Source organism: Somniosus microcephalus, chromosome 3, assembly GCF_052327205.1.
Source record: "Somniosus microcephalus isolate GS21.2 chromosome 3, FLI_Smic_1.0, whole genome shotgun sequence".
NCBI classification, from domain to species: Eukaryota; Metazoa; Chordata; class Chondrichthyes; order Squaliformes; family Somniosidae; genus Somniosus; species Somniosus microcephalus.
The window spans coordinates 298,683,560-298,698,557 of NC_140989.1; the positions used below are offsets into that span (position 1 = coordinate 298,683,560).

Sequence of the window (14,998 nt, forward strand, 5' to 3'; positions counted from 1 at the left end):
GCGAATGGGAACCAGGAGTATTCGTCCACAATGTTCAGGAAGTAAACATTGCGGTCGACGGACGGGAGGGGGCCCTTGAAATCTAAGCTGAGCCGCTCAAAGGGCCGTGTAGCTTTGATTAAGTGGGCTCTATCTGGGCGGTAGAACCGAGGCTTGCACTCAGCGCAAGTGCGGCTGTTCCTGGTCAGAGACCGAACTTCCTCAATCGCGTAGGGTAAGTTATGGGACTTTATGAAGTGGAACAGCCGCGTGACCCCTGGGTGGCAGAGGTCGTTGTGGAGGGTCTGTAGCCGATCCCCGGTGGCGCTGGCACACATCCCTCGTGAGAGGGCGTCAGGGGATTCGTTAAGGGCCCCTGGCCGGTAAATGATGTCGTACTCGAAGGTGGAGAGCTCGATCCGCCACCTAAGAATCTTATCATTTTTAATCTTCCCCCTCTGTTTATTGTTGAACATAAACACTACCGACCGCTGGTCGGTAAGTAGGGTGAAGCGTTTGCCGGCTAGGTAGTGGCGCCAGTGGCGCACTGCCTCCACGATGGCTTGGGCCTCCTTTTCCACGGAGGAGTGTCTGATCTCGGGCCCTTGGAGGGTCCTCGAGAAGAAAGCTACGGGCCGCCCCGCCTGGTTGAGGGTGGCCGCCAAGGCGAAGTCAGACACATCACTTTCCACTTGAAATGGAGTGTTCTCGTCCACTGCCTGTAGTGTGGCCCGCTCAATATCCTGCTTAATGCTTTTGAAGGCGGCGTGGGCCTCAGCAGAGAGCGGAAAAGAGGATGCTTTCAAGAGGGGGCGGGCTTTGTCGGAGTAGTTGGGGACCCATTGGGAATAATAAGAAAATAACCCCAGGCACCTTTTCAGGGCTTTGGGAGTGTTGGGCAGGGGCAGCTCCCGTAGGGGGCGCAATCGGTCGGGGTCTGGTCCGATTTCCCCATTCTCCACCACGCTGCCTAGTATGCAGAGGCGCGTGGTGTTGAAAGCGCACTTGTCCTCGTTGTAGGTGAGGTTGAGTTTTTGTGCGGCTTCCAGGAACCTCTCGAGGTTCGAGTCGTGATCCTGCTGATTGTGGCCGCAGATGGTGACGTTGTCGAGGTAGGGGAAGGTTGCCTGCAAGTGGTGGTCATCGACCATGCGGTCCATCTCCCTCTGAAAGACCGAGACCCCATTCGTCACCCCAAAGGGGACTCTGAGGAATTGGTAGAGGCGTCCGTTCGCCTCGAAGGCGGTGTACGGGCAGTCCTCTGGTCTGATAGGGAGCTGGTGGTACGCTGACTTGAGGTCAATGGTGGAGAACACCCGGTATTGGGCGATTTGGTTCACCATTTCTGATATGCGGGGTAGCGGGTAGGCGTCCAGTTGGGTGTACCTGTTGATCGTTTGACTATAGTCGATCACCATCCGTTTCTTCTCGCTACCCCTTACCACTACCACTTGGGCGCGCCACGGGCTGTTGCTGCGTTCAATAATGCGCTCTTTCAGGAGCCTGTCTACCTCGGTCGCGATAAACCGCCTGTCCTCCCAGCTGTACCTCCTGCTTTTGGTCGCTATTGGCCAGCAGTTAGGGGTAAGGTTCGCGAATAGCGAAGGTGGCTTTACCTTCAGGGTAGCCAGACCGCACACTGTGAGGGGCGGCTGGGACCCACCATACTTGAGCGTGATGCTTTGGTGGTTGCACTGGAAATCCAGGCCCAAGATCACGCTCGCACATAGGTTCTTCATGATTAACACTTTAAAATTATCGTATACAGTTCCGTTAACGCCCAATTGTACCGTGCAGTAACCCAGAATGGTCGATGTCTGGGTTTTATCAGCCATAGAGATGGTACCCTGAGTAGGGACCACCTTTAGGGAGAGTTGCTGTGCCAGTTCAGGGTGGATAAAACTCTCCGTGCTTCCACTGTCAATTAAGCATTTAACCCGGCACCCGTTTACCTCGATGTCCACCATTGATTTGGATAGCGGGTGCGGCCTGGTCTGGTCCACTGTGACCGATGCCACTGTAGGGCCCTGATCGATACAAGATGGCGTCCACGCTGTCTGCTCATAAGATGGCGGACCCCACGAGGTCGGGCAAGATGGCGTCCAAGATGGCCGCTCCCACGGCGCACACGCGCCGGTTGCGGGTTTTCCGGCGGTTGGTTTTCCGGCGGGGTTCCCTCTGCACACCTTCCCGAAGTGCCCCTTCTTACCGCACTTAAAGCAGGTGGTGCCTTTCGCCGGGCACAGGTTTCTGGTGTGCTTTGGCTGCCCGCAGAAGTAGCAGTTGGGTCCCTGACGCGTCGCGGCTGTCGTAGGGCTTCTGGGGGGAGAGCTGGGCCCCGCCGGTGTCGGGCTGCCGGGCGGGGAAGATGCCTTCCAAGATGGCGGCGCCCTCGGTGCGCACGTGGCAGCGTGGATGGCGCGGGCTGAAGAGTAGGCGTCCGAGTTTCTCTGGGCCACATCCAGGGACTGCGCGGTGTCCGCAGCCTGTTTCAGGTCCAACCCTGTTTTTTCCAGCAGTCTTTGCCGGATGTAAGTGGAGCTGAGGCCTGTGATAAAGGCATCGCGAACAAGCTCGTCGGTGTACACTGCGGCTTTTACATCTCGGCACTTACAGTCTTTGCCAAGCATTTTCAGGATGCTTAGGAACTCCTCCACCGATTCCCCAGGTCGCTGTGCGCGAGTAGCGAGTAGATGCCTAGCATACACCTCATTCGTAGGCTGCTGGTAATGCGCCTTTAAGATGTTGCAGGCGGCCAGGTACGTATCGGCGTCTTGGATGAGGGGGTAAACCCGGTGGCTTACCCAATTCCGCAGAATTCCGAGTCTCATCCTCGCAGCGTCCGTAGCGTCTTTGACGGCTGCGGAATTGTCCAGGAAGAATTCCATACACTCAAACCAGTGTCCGAAGCGTGCTGATGCGTCCGGAGCATGTTGATACAAATCCAAACGTTCGGGTTTCAGGAGTTGGTCCATAGTGTTGAAAAATAAGTTAATAAAATTGATGTGCCTCAATAAGTTCCGAGACTCGAAGTTAGCGAAACAAAATAAGGCTTTTATTAACTTAGAAAGTAACACGTAAAAGAGAGAGATGTCTTCCTTCTGGAGGCTGAGGCCACACTGAGCCAGCTTACAAAAGGGGCCAGGTATGGGCGGAGCCCTACACACAGCACATTCCAGCACATTCCAATACATAATACAATGAGGACTGGGGGAAGGGAAATGACACTGAAACCGACCACAGTCACAGGCAGTGATGAATGGAATATATTTCATCACAACACACACAGTGGGACCGGTCTGCTCTCCCCGGGGTCTGTGATACACACACACTGGGACCGGTCTGCTCTCCCCGGGGTCTGTGATACAGACACAGTGAGGCCGGTCTGCTCTCCCCGGGGTCTGTGATGCACACACAGTGGGGCCAGTCTACTCTCCCCGGGTTCTGTGATACACACACAGTGGGACCAGTCTGCTCTCCCCGGGGTCTGTGATACAGACACAGTGAGGCCGGTCTGCTCTCCCCGGGGTCTGTGATACACACACAGTGGGGCCGGTCTGCTCTTCCCGGGGTCTGTGATACACACACACTGGGGCCGGTCTGCTCTCCCCGGGGTCTGTGATACACACACAGTGAGGCCGGTCTGCTCTCGCCCGGGGTCTGTGATACAAACACAGTGGGGCCGGTCTGCTCTCCCCGGGGTCTGTGATACACACACAGTGGGGCCGGTCTGCTCTCCCCTGGGGTCTGTGATACACACACAGTGGGGCCGGTCTGCTCTCTCCCCGGGGTCTGTGATACACACACAGTGAGGCCGGTCTGCTCTCGCCCGGGGTCTGTGATACAGACACATTGGGGCCGGTCTGCTCTCCCCGGGGTCTGTGATACACACACAGTGGGGCCGGTCTGCTCTCTCCCCGGGGTCTGTGATACACACACACTGGGGCCGGTCTGCTCTCCCCGGGGTCTGTGATACACACACAGTGGGGCCGGTCTGCTCTCTCCCCGGGGTCTGTGATACAGACACAGTGGGGCCGGTCTGCTCTCTCCTCTGGGGTCTGTGATACACACACAGTGGGGCCGGTCTGCTCTCCCCGGGGCCTGTGATACACTCACACTGGGGCCGGTCTGCTCTCCCCGGGGCCTGTGATACACTCACACTGGGGCCGGCCTGCTCTCCCCGGGGCCTGTGATGCACACACACTGGGGCTGGTCTGCTCTCCCCGGGGCCTGTGATACACACACACTGGGGCCGGTCTGCTCTCCCCCTGGGGTCTGTGATACAGACACAGTGGGGCCAGTCTGCTCTCCCCGGGGCCTGTGATACACACACACTGGGGCCGGTCTGCTCTCCCCGGGGCCTGTGATACACACACACTGGGGCCGGTCTGCTCTCCCCGGGGTCTGTGATACAGACACAGTGGCGCCAGTCTGCTCTCCCCGGGGTCTGTGATACAGACACAGTGGGGCCAGTCTGCTCTCCCCGGGGCCTGTGATACACACACACTGGGGCCAGTCTGCTCTCCCCGGGGCCTGTGATACACACACACTGGGGCCGGTCTGCTCTCCCCGGGGCCTGTGATACACACACAGTGGGACCGGTCTGCTCTCCCCGGGGTCTGTGATACACACACACTGGGGCCGGTCTGCTCTCCCTGGGGCCTGTGATACACACACAGTGGGGCCAGTCTGCTCTCCCCGGGGTCTGTGATACACACACACTGGGGCCGGTCTGCTCTCCCCGGGGTCTGTGATACACTCACAGTGAGGCCGGTCTGCTCTCCCCGGCGTCTGTGATACACACACACTGGGGCCGGTCTGCTCTCCCCGGGGCCTGTGATACACACACACTGGGGCCGGTCTGCTCTCCCCGGGGCCTGTGATACACACACACTGGGGTGCTGGGTGATGTGCCATCAATAACTCAAGGACAAGAAGTTAAAGGATTCAACTGAAGGCTTTTAATCGCTAAGAACATTGCACGTCATTCCACATCGGATTCGTCTGGCAGAATGACTCATACAGCTCTTGAGACCTTTATCTGACAAAAGACAGGGGCGGAGCCAATACACACAATAGGGGAAAAGGGGGCGGTACACACAATACAATGCAGGTGAAACACAGGGGCTGATGAAGACATATATTTCATCACATTCACCCCTTCTACAGATTTAGTCTGTCCGGGGGTGTGATAGTCCTTCCTGAACGTCGCAACAGTACCTTGGGTTCCGACTGGGAGTCCATGGTGCCATCCTGGGCATACCCATGTGCCGGGGGTGTTGCAGGTACTTCTGGGGGTGGTGAGGATACCTCTGGGGATGGTGGAGGTTCTTCTGGGTGTGGTGAGGATGGGTCGTCGTCGCTTCCTGCCGAGGCGAGGTCCTTTATGGACACGGTGTCCTCAAGCCCGTCGGCGTGCTTGACGTACACGTACTGTGGGTTTGCGTGGAGTAGGTGTACTGCCTCCACGAGGGGATCCGTTTTGTGGCCCCTCACATGCTTCCGTAATGTGACTGTCCCTGGGGTGGAGAGCCACGAAGGTAGGGACACTCCCGAGGTTGATTTGCGGGGAAAAACAAACATCTTCTCATGAGGAGTGGCGTTAGTAGCAGTACACAGTAGCGACCTTATCGAGTGGAGTACGTCTGGGAGGACCTCTTGCCAGCGGGAGGTAGGGAGGCCTTTAGACCTTAGTGCTAAGGTGACCGCCTTCCACACCGTCGCGTTCTCCCTCTCCACTTGCCCATTACCCCGGGGCTTATAACTAGTGGTCCGACTCGTGGCTATCCCCTTCAACAGCAGGTATTGGCGCAGTTCGTCGCTCATGAACGACGCCCCCGTCAGTGTGGATGTAGTTCGGCATGCCGAACGTGCAAAATAGGCTGCCGAGACACTTGATGACCGTGGCACTGGTCATGTCTGGGCAGGGGTAGGCGAATGGGAAGCGGGAGTACTCCTCCACAATGTTGAGAAACTACACATTGCGGTCGGTGGAAGGGAGTGGTCCCTTGAAATCTAAGCGCAGGCGCTCGAATGGCCGTGTAGCTTTGATCAGGTGGGCTCGGTCGGGCCTGTAAAAACGGGGCTTGCATTCCGCACAGGTGCGGCAGTCCCTGGTCATAGACCGGACCTCCTCGATGGAATAGGGCAGGTTACGGGATTTTATAAAGTGAAATAGCTGGGTGACCCCCGGGTGGCAGAGGCCATTGTGGAGGCCCTGTAGCCTGTCCCCCTGGATGCTGGCACACATCCCTCGTGATAGGGCGTCGGGGGATTCGTTGAGGGCCCCTGGCCTATATATTATGTCGTACTCAAACGTGGAGAGTTCGATCCGCCACCTGAGAATTTTGTCGTTCTTGATCTTCCCCCTCTGTTTGTTGTTAAACATGAAGGCTACCGACCGCTGGTCAGTAAGCAGGGTGAAGCGTTTGCCGGCTAGGTAGTGCCTCCAGTGCCGCACTGCCTCCACTATGGCCTGGGCCTCCTTCTCTACCGAGGAGTGCCTGATCTCGGGCCCTTGGAGGGTTCTTGAGAAAAAGGCTACGGGCCGCCCATCCTGGTTGAGGGTGGCTGCTAAAGCGAAGTCGGACGCATCGCTTTCGACCTGGAAAGGGATGTTTTCGTCCACTGCCCGCAGCGCGGCCTTCTCAATGTCGTGTTTAATGCTGTTGAAGGCGGCGTGGGCCTCGGCCGTGAGCGGGAAGGACGTTGATTTCAGGAGGGGACGGGCCTTGTTGGAATAATTGGGGACCCATTGGGCGTAATAGGAGAAAAACCCCAGGCACCTTTTCAGGGCCTTGGGAGTGTTTGGTAGGGGTAGCTCCCGTAGGGGGCGCAATCGGTCGGGTACGGACCGATTTCCCCGTTTTCCACCACACAGCCCAGGATACAGAGGCGCATGGTGCTAAAGACACACTTATCCTCGTTGTAGGTGAGATTGAGTCTGAGGGCGGTTTTCAGAAATCTCGCGAGGTTCAAGTCGTGGTCTTGCTGGTCGTGGCCGCAGATGGTGACGTTGTCTAGGTATGGGTAGGTGGCTGTTAACTGGTTCTCATCGACCATGCGGTCCATCTCCCGTTGGAAGACCGAGACCCCATTCGTTACCCCAAAGGGGACTCTGAGGAAGTGGTAGAGGCGTCCGTTCGCCTCGAAGGCGGTGTATGGACGGTCCTCCGGCCTAATGGGGAGCTGGTGGTATGCCGATTTTAGGTCGATGGTGGAAAACACCCGGTATTGCGCAATTTGCTTAACCATATCCGCTATGCGGGGCAGAGGGTAGGCGTCTAGCTGGGTGTATAGATTAACCGTCTGGCTATAATCTATCACCATCCGCTTCTTTTCGCTACTCTTAACTACTACTACCTGGGTGCGCCACGGGCTGGTACTGCATTCGATGATACCCTCCCGCTTGAGTCTTTCTACTTCAGACGCAATGAACCGTCTGTCCTCCCAGCTGTACCGCCTACTCTTGGTCGCTATGGGTCGACAGTTGGGTGCGAGGTTGGCGAACAGAGAGGGCAGCTTGACCTTCAGGGTAGCCAGACCGCACACTGTGAGGGGCGGCTGGGACCCACCGTAGGTAAGCATGATACTTTGGTGGTGGCACTGGAAGTCCAGACCCAAGATCACGCTCACACAGAGACCTGGCATTATCAACAGTTTAAAATCTCTGTAATCAGTGCCTTTTACCGACATCATAACCGCGCAGAAACCTGTAATTTTTGAGGTATGAGTCTTATCAGCCATGGCGATTTTGCCCTGTGTAGGGACTATCGTTAGTGAAAGTCGTTTTACCAGGCTAGGATGAATAAAGCTTTCGGTGCTCCCGCAGTCAATCAAACATTTAACCTTGTTCCCGTTTACCTCTATGTCCATCATTGATCTAGACAACAGATGCGGCCTGGATTGATCCACTGTGATTGAGGCCACCAGTGGGTCCTGGGGGTCCGTGTAGTCGGGACAAGATGGTGGACTCCATGAGGGTGGACAAGATGGTGTCCAAGATGGCCGCCCCCACGGCGCGCACGCGGCGGTGGCGGAGTTGGAGGCGGGGTTCCCTCTGCAGACTTTACTGAAATGTCCTTTCTTCCCGCATTTAAAACAGGTGGTGCCCTTCGCTGGGCTCAGATGCCTGGAGTGTTTGTCCTGGCCGCAGAAGTAGCATTTCGGGCCCCGATGCATCGCGGCAGTAGTGGGGCTCCTGGGTGGAGGCTGGGGCTCCGACGGTGCTGGGCTGGCCTGAGACCTGGGAGGTGAAGATGGCTTCCAAGATGGCAGCCCCCACGGCGCGCATGAGGCGGAGTGGGCCGCGTGGCCTGAGGAACAGGATTCAGAGTTCCTCTGGGCCATATCCAGCAATCGCGCTATGCCCATAGCCTGTTTTAAGTCCAGTCCCTCCTTTTCAAACAGTTTCTGCCGAATGTAATTTGAACTGAGGCCCGCAATAAAGGAGTCTTGGATCAGCTCCTCCGTGTACACGGTGGCAGACACGGCCTTACAGTTACAGTCTCTGCCCAGTACTTTTAGGCTTAGCATGAAGTCCTCTAGTGACTCACCATGCCGCTGCGTGCGAGTAGTCAGAAGATGCCTGGCGTACACCTCGTTTATTGGCCGCACGTAGTGGGCCTTCAGAATGGTGCAGGCATCCTCGTAGCTGGTGGCATCTCGGATGAGAGGGGAGACCCGATGACTCACCCGGTTTCGCAGGATTCCCAGTTTCACGTCTCCGGTGGCGGTCGCGGCTGCTATGGCGGTGGCTGAGGTTTCGATGAAAAATTCGAAGCATTGGAACCAGTGTCCGAACTGTGTGGCTGCGTCTGTGGCATGGGGGTCCAGATCCAAGCGCTCTGGTTTCAGGAGTCGATCCATCTTGGTGTTTTAGCGATTAAAATTGATGTGCCATCAATAACTCAAGGACAAGAAGTTAAAGGATTCAACTGAAGGCCTTTAATCGCTAAGAACATTGCATGTCATTCCACATCGGATTTGTCTGGCAGAATGACTCATACAGCTCTTGAGACCTTTATATGACAAAAGACAGGGGCGGAGCCAATGCACACAATAGGGGAAAAGGGGGCGGTACACACAATACAATGCAGGTAAAACACAGGGGCTGATGAAGACATATATTTCATCACAGCCGGTCAGCTCTCCCCGGGGTCTGTGATACAGACACAGTGAGGCCGGTCTGCTCTCCCCGGGGTCTGTGATACAGACACAGTGGGGCCGGTCTGCTCTCCCCCTGGGGTCTGTAATACACACACAGTGGGGCCGGTCTGCTCTCCCCGGGGTCTGTGATACAGACAGAGTGGGGCCGGTCTGCTCTCTCCCCCGGGGTCTCTGATACACACACAGTGGGGCCGGTCTGCTCTCCCCCTGGGGTCTGTGATACAGACACAGTGAGGCCGGTCTGCTCTCCCCGGGGTCTGTGATAGAGACACAGTGGGGCCGGTCTGCTCTCCCCGGGGTCTGTGATACACACACAGTGGGGCCGGTCTGCTCTCCCCGGGGTCTGTGATACAGACAGAGTGGGGCCGGTCTGCTCTCTCCCCCGGGGTCTGTGATACAGACACAGTGGGGCCGGTCTGCTCTCCCCGGGGTCTGTGATACACACACAGTGGGGCCGGTCTGCTCTCCCCGGGGTCTCTGATACACACACAGTGGGGCCGGTCTGCTCTCACCGGGGTCTGTGATACACACACACAGTGGGGCCGGTCTGCTCTCACCGGGGTCTGTGATACACACACACAGTGGGGCCGGTCTGCTCTCACCGGGGTCTGTGATACACACACACAGTGAGGCCGGTCTGCTCTCCCCGGGGTCTGTGATACACACACAGTGGGGCCGGTCTGCTCTCCCCGGGGTCTGTGATACACACACAGTGGGGCCGGTCTGCTCTCCCCGGGGTCTGTGATACACACACAGTGGGGCCGGTCTGCTCTCCCCGGGGTCTGTGATACACACACAGTGGGGCCGTCTGCTCTCCCCCGGGGTCTGTGATACACACACAGTGGGGCCGGTCTGCTCTCCCCGGGGTCTGTGATACACACACAGTGGGGCCGGTCTGCTCTCTCCCCCGGGGTCTGTGATACAAACACAGTGGGGCTGGTCTGCTCTCCCCGGGGTCTGTGATACACACACAGTGGGGCCGGTCTGCTCTCCCCGGGGTCTGTGATACACACACAGTGGGGCCGGTCTGCTCTCCCCGGGGTCTGTGATACACACACAGTGGGGCCGGTCTGCTCTCCCCGGGGTCTGTGATACACACACAGTGGGGCCGGTCTGCTCTCCCCGGGGTCTGTGATACACACACAGTGGGGCCGGTCTGCTCTCCCCGGGGTCTGTGATACACACACAGTGGGGCCGGTCTGCTCTCTCCCCGGGGTCTGTGATACACACACAGTGGGGCCGGTCTGCTCTCCCCGGGGTCTGTGATACACACACAGTGGGGCCGGTCTGCTCTCTGCCCCGGGGTCTGTGATACACACACAGTGGGGCCGGTCTGCTCTCCCCCGGGGTCTGTGATACACACACAGTGGGGCCGGTCTGCTCTCCCCGGGGTCTGTGATACACACACAGTGGGGCCGGTCTGCTCTCTCCCCGGGGTCTGTGATACACACACAGTGGGGCCGGTCTGCTCTCCCCGGGGTCTGTGATACACACACAGTGAGGCCGGTCTGCTCTCTGCCCCGGGGTCTGTGATACACACACAGTGGGGCCGGTCTGCTCTCCCCGGGGTCTGTGATACACACACACTGGGGCCGGTCTGCTCTCCCTGGGGTCTGTGATACAGACACAGTGAGGCCGGTCTGCTCTCCCCGGGGTCTGTGATACAGACACAGTGAGGCCGGTCTGCTCTCCCCGGGGTCTGTGATACAGACACAGTGAGGCCGGTCTGCTCTCCCCGGGGTCTGTGATACACACACAGTGGGGCCGGTCTGCTCTCTCCCCCGGGGTCTGTGATACACACACAGTGAGGCCGGTCTGCTCTCACCGGGGTCTGTGATACACACACAGTGGGGCCGGTCTGCTCTCTCCCCGGGGTCTGTGATACACACACTGGGGGGCCAGTCTGCTCTCTCCCCCGGGGCCTGTGATACACACACAGTGAGGCCGGTCTGCTCTCCCCGGGGTCTGTGATACACACACAGTGGGGCCGGTCTGCTCTCCCCCGGGGTCTGTGATACACACACAGTTGGGCCGGTCTGCTCTCTCCCCCGGGGTCTGTGATACACACAGTGTGGCCGGTCTGCTCTCCCCGGGGTCTGTGATACACACAGTGGGGCCGGTCTGCTCTCCCCCGGGGTCTGTGATACACACACAGTGGGGCCGGTCTGCTCTCCCCGGGGTCTGTGATACGCACACAGTGGGGCCGGTCTGCTCTCCCCGGGGTCTGTGATACACACAGTGGGGCCGGTCTGCTCTCCCCGGGGTCTGTGATACACACAGTGGGGCCGGTCTGCTCTCCCCCGGGGTCTGTGATACACACACAGTGGGGCCGGTCTGCTCTCCCCGGGGTCTGTGATACACACACTGGGGCCGGTCTGCTCTCCCCAGGTTCTGTAATACACACAGTGGGGCCGGTCTGCTCTCCCCGGGGTCTGTGATACACACACAGTGGGGCCGGTCTGGTCTCTCCGGGCTCTGTGATACACACACAGTGGGGCCGGTCTGCTCTCCCCGGGGTCTATGATACAGTCACAGTGGGGCCAGTCTGCTCTCCCCCCGGGGTCTGTGATACACACACAGTGGGGCTGGTCTGCTCTCCCCCGGGTCTGTGATACACACAGTGGGGCCAGTCTGCTCTCCCCCTGTGGACTCCAGTCACATTCCAGGGTCTTTGCCGGAATGGGGCTGAGAATTTGAGTGCTGCTCCCTGACGTAAGAAAACTACTATGCACTTCGTCTAAGCATTAAACAAAGCTTTATTCAACTGTTTTACAACATGGAGGTCTAGTTTTGTCCTTCACTAGTTCCTGTTAAGAATGTCCGACGCAAGCTGGGCCTGTGCCCGAGTATTTATACTCTCCCTGGACAGCGCCACCCGTAGGCCACTCAGTGTTATTTCATAAGTCTTTCTTTCAAGAATGACTGATTCATGCCACTCCCTGCTGGGCGAGTTCGCCATTGTCTAAAAATTATAATATCAAAATTTCCCCTCTCACCCACAAGCACTTGGTGGCCCTATATTCCTGGGCTGGTACAATCCCTGGTAATGAGCGCAAATAAATTGCTCACCAATTGCCTAATGAGCAGAGGGTGTTAAGTTAGTGAATAAATCTGTGAACTAAATTTACTAATTATCAGTTAGTATAAATAATCAGTGTTAAATAACTACATTTGAGTAATTAAAATGCAAATTAGTAAACACAAATCAGTTTTGCAGTAATTATTTCGGTGGTAGTTAATAACTGGGTAACAGGTATCTGTATTTAATTGTGCTCATTACTCTACTAATTACACAGCTATTAATAACAGCCTGCTCAGTTATTTATTTCGCTCTAGTTTTTACTTGTGTTCAATTAATTTACTGATCAGAGACTGTTTACGACCTTAATACCTGCCCTGCTCATCAAGCAATTGGTGAGCAATATAAATTGTGCTTATTAAGTTCTATTGAACTTTCTGGATTTACTGGACTAAATACCGGAAAGTGCGACCCTCAAATCCTGTACTGGTAAAGGCTTTATTAATCTCATTGTGCAGAAGTTTGAGTTCTTCTTCTGTTGCTGTCTTAATTTTCTCAGTTACATCCCTCTCCAAAGAAGGCTTTTCTGTTGATTGTGTCCCTTCTCCTGTTGGCCCTGGAATCTTTTCTTGTGAAACTAGTCCCAAGTAGTTTAGGGCAACATATCTGGTCTCATAATGAAAACCTTCAGGTATGGCTATAGCCATTTTTACTTTATCTTTTTGGTGGTCAAAAATTGCAATGTGCTTTCAAATGGGACAGATTGGTGCAGTTGCAACTGTTGTAGAAGTTCTTTATTTAGACGGGGGGCGACGATCCGGAGACCGACAGCTGAGGGGGACAGAAGGCAGCCGAAGTCACGGATTGGGCCATGGCCCCCCGTGGGGGGGTGGGGAGGCCTTTTACCAACAACAGCGCAACCCCATAACTGGTGGAGAGCGCTGAGTGTAGCAGCGGGGAGGGCGCAGGCCTGTTCCCCCCCAGCTCAGTCTGCCTTGGAGACATCGACCCACCTCCTGACATCATGTGGGGCGGACGTTCGAAGCTTGAAGCCTTGAAGGGCTGGATAGAATCCATTGGCGGGCGGGCTGGCTAGCTACAGCCTGCGGGCTATATTTTGCCCACCACTGCAGTAGAGGTTGGGAAATTAGGCAGGAATCAGTTCAATCGGATTCCAGCTGCTTTCGGGCCCACTGAATTTTCCAGTCAAGCTAGGGACAGATGTCTGAAGCTCCCATCTGAAACATTAACATATATAACAGTGGGCGGGGGAGGGCACCGGGTCACTTTCCAGTCTGCGGTAGCTCCAGATGCCAAGCCCACAACATACCCAATGAAGCTGGGCAGGAAGAATAGCCTTTAAAAGGTGGACAGATTTTAGTCCTTTTAAAGGCCCTGTTGTATTTTGTTTTCATTTCCACCCCTCAAGAGCCTTTGTGCCAGTTGGGATTATTTATTTTTCTGTTCCGAGCTTCCAAGGGTTTGCCAAAAAGGATGCTCCAAACTGACATGTTCAGAATGAAAGAGCTGCAGAGGATGCAAGGCCAGTCAGGCTGGCTAAAGGTGCTTGGTGACCTCTCACCAGCACCCACATCTGCAGAGAGAAGTAACACACCTCCCTTTGGCAAATGTGTTGTTGGAAGCTCCTTTTCCTAACGGGACCCTTGGCATCACTCGGAGATGTGAATGACTGACTAACCGTCCTGCAGGAAGGATCTTTGAAAGCACCCCAATCAAAGCAGATTATGCTATGCCTGGTGCTGCATGAATGTCAGCGTAATCAGGAGCTAGCAATGGTTTGTTTGGTTACAACTGTCAAGATGCCAGCCATTTCCACAGGCCCTGCAGGGCAAATAAATATCCGAGAGTTGTAATGATCAGTAACATGTCATTCTAGAATGGTACACTAGGTGGAGCTGTATGTTTAGTAGCGGGCTACCCACAAGGCAGTAGTCAAGATGGATGCCTGTACACTAGTCCACATGGCTGAATAAATGACTAGCTCAAGCTAGCTGTTCATAATGAAAACGTCTATTTATTTATGAACATAACATGGTACCAGGAGTGGTAATATCTGCTGAATATTGTGAAACGCGACATGGAGAATTTGAAGGTTTGAAACTCACGGGGAATGTCGACTGCAATTGGCGGACTTTCAAACAACAATTCGAACTCTACATTGCTGCCATCGGGTTCGGTATGAAGCCAGATGCAAGGAAAATAACGTTACTGCTCACGGTTGCAGGCCCGCAGGCAATAGAGGTATTTAATACGTTTGTATTTGATCAAGAGGAGGACAGAGAAAAATGGACGATGTGCTAAAGAAGTTTGATACACATTGTTCTCCCAAAAAGAACGAGACCTATGAGAGGTATGTGTTCCGTTCACGGACACAGCAGCAAAATGAGACTTTTGATAGCGTTGTGACCGATCTAAAACTGAAAGCACAGACATGCAATTTCTCTGAACTGAAATCATCCATGATTCGTGACCAGATTGTGTTTGGTATTCATGATAAAAAGGTCAGGGAACGTTTGTTGAGAGAAACCAAACTAACATTGGAGGATGCTGTGAAAATATGCCATGCCAGTGAGCTAGCTCAACAGCATGCAAAGACTTTCAGTGAAATTAATAATAATGCGACTGTAGTAAGTGATAGTGCTGCTGCTGTCGGTGCTGTGTCCTACAAGGGGAAGAAACGTGGGCAGAACAGAAATGCAAAGCAATCGGAGGATGGAATTTTTAATTATAAACGCTGTGGTTACCAGCACCAGTCAAGACAATGCCCAGCGTTTGGGAAAATGTGCACAAAATCTAATGGAAAGAATCACT

The 14,998-nt window shown here is 55.4% G+C and overlaps 1 pseudogene; it reads right to left on the bottom strand.

Annotated features, from left to right (window-relative positions):
• Positions 1-12,442: 12,442 nt before the first annotated feature.
• Positions 12,443-13,054, bottom strand: LOC147122086 (bcl-2-like protein 13 pseudogene; annotated as a pseudogene).
• Between the last annotated feature and the right edge of the window lie 1,944 nt (positions 13,055-14,998).